This window comes from Apteryx mantelli, chromosome 3, assembly GCF_036417845.1.
Source record: "Apteryx mantelli isolate bAptMan1 chromosome 3, bAptMan1.hap1, whole genome shotgun sequence".
NCBI classification, from domain to species: Eukaryota; Metazoa; Chordata; class Aves; order Apterygiformes; family Apterygidae; genus Apteryx; species Apteryx mantelli.
In genome coordinates this window covers 81449951-81461308 of record NC_089980.1, presented here as the reverse complement: position 1 = coordinate 81461308, position 11358 = coordinate 81449951, and the positions used below count along the sequence as shown (strand labels likewise).

Here is an 11358-nt window from a genome sequence, read left to right as displayed (position 1 = left end):
GTCCTCACAGAAATCATGCACTGTAAGTAAACAGCATGCTGAATTCCAGTTTCAGGAGGGAAAATGAGCTGAAGAACCTAAATCTATACTGCAAATGTTACCGTCATTTGAGAATGATTGCAGGTTCACTCTTCTGAATAAACTGTTTGATAATCCAGATAATGGAAGACATTTGCCATTTGTTTCTATCATTAGATGAAAAACAGAAGTCATAAGTTTTTTTGAGAAATCAAACCATATGACCAAATTATGACAAAATAAATGACAAAGAGAGTAAATATTAAACAAGGAGACACAATAAACCATATTCTAAGAAGAAATATTTTAGAGACATGTAGCATGACTTCAGACAAGAGCTCTTCTACTTTAAGAGCTCATTTGGAAAAGTCTAATAAAAATGCAAGATAATCAACCACTCTAAACCATCATCTGAGTTATTAGCTGTTTAATGTTTCCATAGTGAACTGTAATACTGTAATAATATGGCTCAAATAGTCTTGACAATAGACCCTAAGAATTCTAGGTGATTCCAGAAAAATGTAAAAAGTGAAAGCAAAGGATTTTAGGCTTGGGAACCCAAACTTTTGTTTCAAAATAGAATAAAATTATAATCCTCCCTCTCCCTTTATTTATTATCCTAAATAAAGACTTTAACCTATTTTGTAAACACTGAAAAGTCCAAATATGATACCCAGCTTTAGCTGAATCTGTCCAGTTCTCAGAATATCTGGTATAAATAGAAAACAGCTGTGAGTGTTCCTTTATCATTTGGATATAACTGGATCTAGGTAAATGGCAGGATGTCTCAGATAAATCTGTATCAGTTGTAGTGAGATATTCAACACCGGCTGAAGGGATTTCAAAGCAAATAGTCTGGAGTCCTGTTGATGCAACATAAAAAAAACTATGAAAAAAATCAGTGCCTCACATTTCTATATCTCAAAGAAAGTTTTAAAAGCCTGTTAAGTATAATACAGCCATACACATCTGCTTGTACAGAACGTGATTGTGCCTCAGTCTATTCTGAGATGCCAGACCTTAACTTTTGTGTTTTCACTGAAATACAATAATTAGGCACAGAATTTCCTATATTCCTCATAGGGCATCATTTTAGGAGAAAAATAAAATGCCTGCTGATTTGAGGCCCAGACGGGATTTTTCAAGTTCCTGTGTAAAGCGTGTCCCGGAGGCCGTAAGTTTTTTATGGCCGACCTGTGCAGCTGCACCGTGCAGTATAGCAAAGCTCATAGCCAACAGGGGTCATCTATGGCTACGTCCAGGTGCCAACTTTTTTGCATTGTTTTCACAGTAGGATTTGCCAGACGCTCTTTGGATCAGGCAGGAGGATGTCCTGTGTTATTTTGCTGATGAAGCTGAGGCCGGGGGGGGGGGGGGGGAACGACTGCAGCCAATAAATAAATAAAAATAAATAAATAAATAAATGAAGAGGTGAAATCTGAGGAAGGTAGATTAAAATGGGTAAGGACCGAGGCAACAGCTGTGTTTTTCCCACCGTGGGTGTGCGCGCACCGGGGGCCTGGTTCAGCCGGCGGTGGGGGGCGCGGAGGCAGCGCGGGGCGGCGCGTGGAGCGGCGGCGCGCCCCGCTGCCCCCGCGTGGGCTGCGCGGGCGGCGGCGGCGGCGGCGCGCAGGGAGCGCCGCGAGAGGCGGGCGGCGGCGGTGGCGGCAGCCGCGCGGGGGCCGGGGCTCGGCGCGTGGGAGCCGGGGTTTGCTCAGCCCGGCAAGAAAAGTAAATTTGCAGCCCGGCAGGTCGGGGTGCGAGAGGCGGCGCCGCTGTGCTGTGCTTCGGGCGTCCCTTCGGTTGGCGGCTCCTGGCAGGTACGTTCACGGCATGAGACGTTCCTGGGGCAGGAAGAGGCTACAGGAGAGGAAAGGCGAGGTGGCGATCGGGGGTGCTCCTGGGGACTTCAGGTCTGATGCTCTGCTGCGTCCCAACGGTTCTGTATAGCCACGGATAGGTCACGTAATCTCTGCGCCCCACTTTCCTTGATACTACAGTGCAATTAATTGATCAGGTAAATATGTTAAAGTTTAAGAAGTGCTCAGAGAAAATGATAGTAGGCGTCATAAATGGATTACGTCTCTTCAGGAAGAAAACTAGCACGAGTTTTTCATTTACGGAGGAAAGCACTCAGAAGTGCTCCAGCTGCAATTTTTATCTGTCTCCTTTCTCAAGTTATGTTTCTATTGTCAATCAGGTACAAGAACATAGAAAACTAGAGAGTAAAAATGTCTGCTTTATTTACATAGTAGTACGGCTTAGTAACATTAAAATAAATTTCTGAAAAATAACTTACGTGCTTGAAGTCCAGAATTAAAGTTGCATGGACAGTATAATGAATGAACTAACATGTAGTTTGTTGATGCAAAAGATGGTCCTGGAAAATCAGTTGAAATACATTATTGAGTTTCATCTTGCCATGATTGCAAGGGGTGTTCTTATATTTCAATCACTCACAAGATGATAGAAATTTTTCTTTCTGATGGCAACAAAATGTTAGTAGTAAGACAGTCTTTTCCTAATTTGGTTATGATGGATACTCCTCTGCATTTGTTAAAAGTTTCTTGTGGACTTGGAAAAGCAGGCAAGTGCTTTTTATAGAAGGAAGAAGTGAAACAGTATTCAAAATACTCCTGAAATGATAGACAAAGTGATCTACAGCATGCTGTTTCCTCGTTGGTAGAGATACACCCAATTCTTAAAGGTTTGGATTCTGAAAAATAATGAGACCTTAGTCATTCCAAGAAAATCCTAGCCGCCTTTCGTGGTAGGTTTAATTCAGGAATTATGAATGTGAAAATATTCAGGGCATGCTGATTTACCCAATATAATTTCATCGCCTTTTGTAGCTAGTAAAAAGCAGTTTGGATGAAACATTTAAACAGATCAGAGACCCTGAAAACAGCTAAAGTAAAGATCAGGATTTTCATTGTTTATCTTTCTTCACTGAAGATGTCTTAAGGATGAAGATTTTTTTGTTGTTGTTGTTTCAGTTGATAATATTCCTTGTGAAAAAGTGAGCCAATTCACTTGAATGTCTGTACTATGCTGTTCATGAAGTGTTGCACTATGGTTGATAAAAACTGCTTATATGAAAGTAAAATAAACTGAAACTTCCCCAGAAATATCCAAAGAACTTCTAAAAGCAATGACTTTACTGTACCATAAGAAGGAAGGTTTAGTTCTATAGATTGGTTTGGAAATGCACCCTGTTGAACCAGGGTATATACCCAGTGGACTAGTCCACTTTATTTCAGCTTAGACATGTCACAACACTAACAAATTCAAGCAACGAAGCATAACATGCACCAGTATGCTATAAAAATATAAATGAACTTCAAAAAATCATGACAAATTTAAAATACTGATGCAAATTGTAAAACAGAGAGATAGAAAAACTTAGTCAGGTCATGTTGTCAATCTGCTGGGGAGTGCAAAAATTGTTCCCTTGTGTCCATTTGTCTATCTGTCCAAGTTGTATTTTCTGTTAGTATAGTGAGTGTCATTAACAAATCACTCAGAACCCACCTGTTTTCTTTGATTTTTTTTTTTTAATCCTGAGGAGAAAATCAGTGAGGAATTCTATGTGTACTTTTCTTATATCCATAAACTCACAGATCACTCTCATGGGAGACTGTACATTCCCTTAACACCTAAAGGGCTTTCTGCTGGACTTTATTGGTTTGTCCTTCTGTTGAAGATGCTTCAGGACCTATCTCTGGACATGGCTTCCTCTTGACTGGCTTTGGGGTGAAAATCAGGGAAATTTCTGTGTTCTCTCCATGTCTTGGCAGCCAAAGAGTCTTCACTCAGTACAAAGTCTTCCTAAGACGTTCCTTATTCTCTTTACCTAAGCAGTTTTGTGAGCAGTGAAACAACTGAGGATTTAAAATTGAGCAATACAGTTAGTGTAAAGTGAAATGGCTTATTAGTATATTATTTCGGATTTGTCAAATGCCAGCAATTATCACTGTATCATGTTGACTCAACTCATACTTGAATTATCTCAGGCTGTGACTTATCTTCAGAAGATACGTAACAAAACTGTGGCATTCTGGGGAACAAGGCAGCACAAAAGAGTATCAGACATGCCCTGGAGACTGTAAAAATCAGTCTGGTTGCTGCTGACTTGATTTATTCCACTGTTTGGCATCTGGTCTGGTCATTCAGACCCATAAGATTGTTTTGTTCTTTGCTTGGCTACCTGCACTGGAAGGGGAGAAGTGCCAGAAAAGAGGGGCTGTTTTTATTTTTGTACAAGTATTTGAACAGACAAGCATCTGTGCAGAAATGAATGAAGATTCTGGCATTTAGATTTTTACAGGGACATGGAGATCATCCAGATTTTCATTACTACCTAAGAATATGGCTTAGTAAAAATCCTAGAAGGTCAGGAATGATCTGTTTGTGAAAAGCTGCAAAATCTGGCTTTCCACACATGAAACAATGTCTTTTGTATTTGACTTAACAATAATTCTGCTTTTAGAAATCTCTTCCATTTGAGATTTCTGTATGTCATTTCTTCCCCTCTTTCCTCACTCTTCTTCCTTGACCTGGTTTCCTACGGAGATGAAGCTTAAATAATCATACTGTCTGTCTGATAGTTCCCCTCCTTTTTAAGTTTTTACCCCGGGAATCAATTTTAGCCAATTTAAATAGAAGAGCAGAGATTGCAAAGCTCTGAAATTTGTACAAACCTCACGACTACTGGTGACCAAGGAGATGAGAGAGATGCTGTTGATGTCCCCACTGAGGGAAGAGCCGTAGCAAGCATTCAGCTTATTAGACATCAGAAAAATCATGTGGGTGCTCCATAGGATGCCAAGCTTCATAGCTTCTGCTGCTCACAAGGTTGGTGATTATATTTTTCAATTTCTCTGCTCCTTGGGAGTGCAGTCTTGGAGGTTTTGATCATGGCTCTTCTCCCCCAGAGTCAGCTCAGAATAAACTCTAATTTGGCAGAGGTGTTTCTGGTAATGAGATATTATATAAGTACTGTTGTTCCTCAGCTGCACAAGCTGACCTGTTGCTTTCCTAGCCCATAATTCAATACTTTGAGATACTGGGTGGATAGCTGACACCTGCAGTAGCTTTTTTTTTTTTTTTTTTTAAATCTTAATTCAGCACAAACACTTGATTAGTGGGGTCTCTGTAAAATTTACATTCTTCTACAATGAACTTCTCCATATTATTTACAAGTTTGTGATTTGCCTCTAATTTGTTTTCAGCTGTCACTACTGTTTCTTCTAGTTACAGCTGCCTCCCAAACTTCCTCTTCTGCTTTCTCTTCACAAAATAATGCCTTAACACTCTGTGTGTTGGCATAGGGGAAAGACAACAAAGGGGAAATAGGAAAGGCATTTTGAGTTTATCTAGCCTTTATAAATACATGTTAGTTTTATTGTCTTTTAAACAGTGATTGTTGTTCTTGGTATTTGTTCTGTTACATAACTAAGGTTAAGCTCTATATTTATGGGCAATTGTCTTTTCTTACTCTTTCCTTGTCTTTTGAACATCAATACCAACACAGTACTTCCCTTTCTCTTCTCTTTCAGTACTTCCCTAGATAATGGCTTTGGGGTTTGGGGGGATTTTTAAAATATTTTTAGATCACTTTAATAGTATAGTAAACTGACTTCCTAGTTTTCTCCTGTTGTAGAAATCATATCAGCTGATTACTGGCTGGGCATGAACATACCTATATCTATTAAACCAATTTACTGAAGTGGTTAGTGGTTAATGTTAATTTCTTTTTATTCATCTGCATTAAAGTTGTGTTAAGCTCTCCTTTACATGTTTTAGAAATGGTTTAAATATTAAAATCAGCATTCTGCACTAAATACCAGTCGTGCTTGTATAGTGATTAAATTTGACTTTATCCTCCTGGTTTATACTAGCAAGAGGAGGAATGAGGCCCATAAATACGTCTTTTTCTCTGGGAACAAGAACATATGCTCATGTAGTATCTTGCCTTGCTTCATCTTCTTGCACTTAGATGGAGATGTACCACCTTCTTTCTCCTTTACAAGGAGCTGGAGCTTCTAGCAGTTGTCCTGTTGAGCCGTACAGTGCTCTCCATTCACCTTTTAAGCTGTGACCAGACATACTGTTCTGGTTGCCTCTCAGCTGGTGTAAGCAGTTACTTCCCACAGCTGTTTTTCACCCTCCTCCCATCGCCCGAAGTTACTGTGCTCTCCAAAATGCATGGACAGCAGCATATGTAGGTGCTACCCAGTCTGCTTCAGTCAAAATGGATCCAAAGGATCTTAAAAATCCCTGCCAGTAAAAGCACTTAACTTGAATCATTTTGACAACCTGGTAGGGTGTGAAAACACATGCAGTTATGTTGGCAAGTCTGAGAAGGACAGTAACATCTGGCAGAGAAAGGAAAACAGGCTGAGGGCAGTAGAGAGGGCCAGAAGAGAGGGTTTGGATGTGAAAGTGAGCAGCCAGGTTGAGAGCAATAGCCTTTAACTTGGCTCAGCTGCAGCCAAAGCAGCACATCTGCCTACAAAAATAGTATCAGCAAAGGGAGACGATTCTACCAAATCGGTGAAATTTCCACTGTGCGTGGGAGAGCGTGTACCCCTAGGGCAATCTTTGCATGTGGAGCTGTGTCAGAGGCACCCTGGCTAAGGCATTTAGGCAGGAGGTATCTGGGTAGGATAGTGCCAGCTAGCTTGCCATAGCATTATAAGTGCTGAATATATACAGCAGAAGCTTTTTTACCATGTGCTTTCTTTAATATGTAGTGCAAACTTTTTCCTTGCTGACCTCAGAGATACTGGTAATTCTGTGCTAGGTCGTGCTGCAAGAACACAGTTCTTAATTAATAAAAGTCTATCATTTTGCTATGCTGTTCCTAGGGGAATCCCAGGGAAGCAATTACATATCAGGGAGTGCTTCCTTCTTTGTTTCTTTTTTAATCCAGATTAGCAGTATTTGCAGCATACCTAATGTTAGCAACACACTATTTTTTCCCTCTATTGGCTAAGGCATCACCTTTTCCCTTCCTGCCCATGTATTCCATGGAAAGAGGAAGGTGAAGTGGGTTTGCAGTACACAATACTGTTTATGTTTGCAAATCTAAACACCTGCTGATGTAAAACAGATGAGTAATTTATGCTGCTTTCTAGTCTTCATAGGCAAATAGGCTGAACCACCTTTTATTAGCCTTTTTTAATTACCTTTGAAAACCATTTGGCAGAATTCTGTGAGGAAACCACAGATTTGTCAACAGGCTCCCGAGTAACCTGAAAATATGTTTAGCAGTGCAACTGCAGAGTTGTAGAAATGCCCTCAGAAGAAATGCTGCATTCAACCCCTTTTGAGTGAAGGCAGCCCCCTCTTGAGTCAAAATCCCTGGTTTGGAATCAAGCTTGGACTGACTTAACATAATGCAACTATGTTTGTTTAAAGAGAAGCTAGCAAGTCACTAGAAACAAGCATTAAAATGAACATCGCTAGAGTATGTGAGCAAAAAGCATTTTTACAAGGCAAAACCAAATGGCATCAGGTCTCTGGATGGAGCAGACTGAATTGTTAAAGGGTAGAGCATTAAGATGCTCTTCACAGTATTTTTTGTTAATTATGAATTCAAAACTTTTAGCAGTGCCTGTGGGATAAGTCTTAAAAGAAAAGGAACTAACAAAAATGAAAATGAGGAAGACCAGGAAGGAAGCTTCAGTTTGTGCATCCAGAACCTTACATAGTATTAGTTCTCTCTACTGTTCCTTCAGGACAATATTACATTAAAGCATGTAAATTTTTGCCATGACATAATATATGCTGAGTAGGAAACCACTTGGAGTTGTCATAGGGAGTATTTACTTGGAATCTGCGTGGATGAGAGTATATGCATATATACTGCAGAAAATAACTGAAGTGTGGTATCTCATGATTCTGTGTGAAGTGTAGTGACTGAAGCTGAGACTGAGATACCAGACAGGTGTTAATAAAATCCATGCGACTGCACACTCCAACTGGATGAAGTGTTCCCTTTTGCTCAGGCTTGATACCTCCCTTAAATTCGCTTTCGCATAGTTTTGAGTCATGTGGTTTTTGTGTGACTCTGAGAACCTCACCCTTGGTATTTAGGATTTCTTCATTACAGAGTATCTGCTCAGACAGAATCTGAAGTTCTTGCCACTGTCACATATTTCTTACTAACTAATGAAAGTGCTCTGTGACTTACAACTGTGTGATGCCATAAACCTTATCATTAAGGTGAGTATATGCCCTCCCTCTGTCCCATTAACAACAGCTTTAATTCTTGGGCAATATGTGGTATGCTTTGTTCATAAGCAATTTGTAACTACAAAGCTGAATCGCAGTCCTTAGGAGTGTTTCTGTTAAACAGTTTTGGTAAGATTTGGCCTGTAAGTATATGGAGAGCTATGAAGGTCTCTTTTGTCTGTTGTGGGTAGGTTTTGGGTTGATATGAGGAATAAAGGAAGCAGAAGAAAGGAAAATATCTAAAAATTCTCTCCGAGTGGACAGACGGTTTTGAAAATAGTATTTTAAAATGTAGCTAGAATTCCCCCTGTGGTACCAAGTGTGCCTAAAACCTGAAGCATATCTCTATACTTCTCAGGGCTTAGCCAGCTGTGAATAGCTGTGTTAGATTTGGCAGATGGTACGACAAGACATTAAGCAATCGTATGGTTCTTCAGTTTAATTTAAAGCCAGGATTCAGTGGGAGCGCTGGAGCTTTTCAGCTTCTGTAAGAATAAAAATCTGGAGGATTGGCTTTATAAACTGTTCCATTTTTAGGGAAACCACTCTGGAATTGAGGAACAGAACATAGCCCTGTGCTTCTGTTGCCAGATCTTGTAGAGATTAAATGGGGTGATATTACAGAGGATGAAAGATATATGTGATGAAAGAAACAGAACAAGATTTGCGCATCCATGATACAGGTGTTGTTTGCTGTTTATTAACTTCTGTGTTTGAAGATCTGAATGGTTTATTTTTTGTTAGTTGTATTTGAGTTTTTTCTTCCTCTATCTGTTAGTTTGCCTTTGATTTTGAAAGCTGTTTTGATGTATGAAATTAATTGACAGAACAAATTAATTATGTGAATTAACTACTTTTTTCCCTCATCCCCAATTAAGTTTGAGTTAAATGCAGGTGCAAAATCAAAGTTGTAATATTACAAGCTGGAGTGAAACATGTCCAAAAAAAAGACCCTTGGAGATCTTGATACTAGGAGACGTGTTGTCCCCTGAGCTGAACAGGGGAGTGAGTTCCTGAATCTCCTTTGGTTCTTCATTAGGCCTTGCTCAATACCTTATCATCCTTTGTCCAAATTAATCCCACTTGAAGAAATCAGAGGTGATTACTAACTAAATTGCACCTATTGTATTGAAAGGTTCAAACATTTAAAAAACTTTCAGGTGAATAAAGTCCTATTTTAGCACATTATTTTTGTTTTCAGATGGAAAAGAAAGAAAGAAAAAAATCTCAAGAAGCTGTGTTTAAGTCACACAGAGTCTAGAGGTTAATCTAGTCAACCCACTTTATAATCTGTAAAGTTTTGTCCAATTGGAAGATGAGATGACACACTGATTTAGCTATACTCCTCCCTGCAGAAGAGCCGTGCTGGGATACAGGAGTGCAGCTCCATCCCTGAAGCAACGAGCCCAGATGATGCTGTGGAGTTCACAAGGGGTGTCAGTTAGATGCACCTTTTATCTGTTTCCCTGTAAAATAAAATGCACATTCCTCCAGGGAAGAAACAGTTTTCTGGAGTATCAAGATCAAGGGCTGGAGCCCTGGCTCCACGTGGGGAGGCTGAGGGACCGGGGCTGGGTCAGTTGTGGGGAGAGACAGCTGTAGGGGGCCTTCCTGTACCTACAGGGAGGTGGTCTAGGAAATGGAGCCGCGCTCTTCTCAGCGGAGCAAGGCGGGAGAATGAGAAACAGTGGGCATAAGCTAAAACAAAAGGAGTTTGGACAGGATGTATGGACAGACCTTTTCCCCACGAGGACAGGCTGACAGTGGAACCAGTTGCCCTGAGAGGTTTTTCCAGCTCTATCCTTGAAGGTTTTCCAGACTGGACCAGACACAGCCCTGAGCAGCTGGGTCTGACTGTGCAGCTGAACTGGCTTGAGCAGGGACTGCACCAGAGACCTCCTGAGCTGCCTTCCAGCCTGAATTATCCTATGACCCTAAGTTCAAAGCTGAGCCTCTGAAAAGTTGCTGTTAGGTTCTTGTTGCCAGCTGTGCATGAAATGACAGGGAAGAGGGGTCCTTATTTCCCAGACTAAAACATGGCCAATGACAGTACTTTTAATAATAAATGATAAATAGATGCTTGCAATAGCATAGTGGTTGGCCATCCCTGTCTTAAAAAAAACCATGCTGGTATAATCTGTTTTAAATATGATTGCAAATTCATAAAAAATCAGTTATGTAAAATCATTTATAAGCATCCTGCCTGCATCCTTCCAGTCTGATTCAGTTAGCTGCAGCTTTTGTTGACCTAAGAAAAGCTTTCTCCAAGGCACAATATGGTTTTATAAATATGCAAGGGGTTCACTTCAGTGTTAGCATATTATATTTGTTCAGTGTTCAAAAATGAAAAGCTAATCCTATTGCTTTCTTGTAAGTAGGCATCATTTATAATGATATGATGTTGAGGTTTTAAAGAAAAGTCCTTCAGCAGGGATAGGGGTTCTTTAATATGTCTCTTTTGTTTTTCTTCTTGGAAACCTCAAATATGAGAAATTCTACACCACCATTCCTATGTTCTCTTTAAATGCCTGCTCAGAAGCACTGGAGTGCAGTGGAACCTCATGATAATGAAGTCTCCAGAGAAGGCAGTCATTCTCCAATTTGTTTATTAAGACTGTGGATTGCTTCTGTTTTTTCTTTTCTTTTTGCTTCTAAAACAGATAGGCTCTCACTTAAGCAAACACCAAGCAAAAAGCTCCTCTCACTATTGTCAAAGTTGCTTCATAAGCAGCGACTGAACACTTGTTCTCCTGAGCAATGTAAGAGAGAGTTTACATTAATGAGGCAGTGGTGCTTTCAGCCACCCCCTCACTCTTTCCCGTCATTACTCAGAAACTGTCACTAAAAGTGCTTGCCGTTTACTTCAGGAGAGCTTAAAACAGCTTAAGAAGATGAGCATGTGAGGGTTGGAGGAATTTTTTCTTTCCTTTCCCCTTGAACTTTAATTTGTTTGCTGGAAAGCTGGAGTTGTGAAAGGAATTGAACTGAATAATAAATCAAATCTCTCTCCCACTTATGATTGGAAACACCCTTTTATTGATGTGGCTGTAAGCTGTTCACCTGAACATGGAAGAGGACTTACTGGGACAAAGAAGCTAGCTT

The 11358-nt window shown here is 40.2% G+C and overlaps 1 protein-coding gene across 3 annotated transcripts in view; it reads left to right on the top strand.

The window, feature by feature from the left end:
- Window positions 1-1669: 1669 nt before the first annotated feature.
- PKIB (cAMP-dependent protein kinase inhibitor beta) overlaps window positions 1670-11358 on the top strand; it is a 64040-nt gene continuing 54351 nt past the window's right edge. For all 3 annotated transcript variants that reach the window (XM_013959163.2, XM_013959162.2, XM_013959161.2), the window contains exon 1: window positions 1670-1838. The gene's annotated coding sequence lies outside the window, so the exon portion shown is untranslated. The remainder of the gene's footprint in view (window positions 1839-11358) is intronic.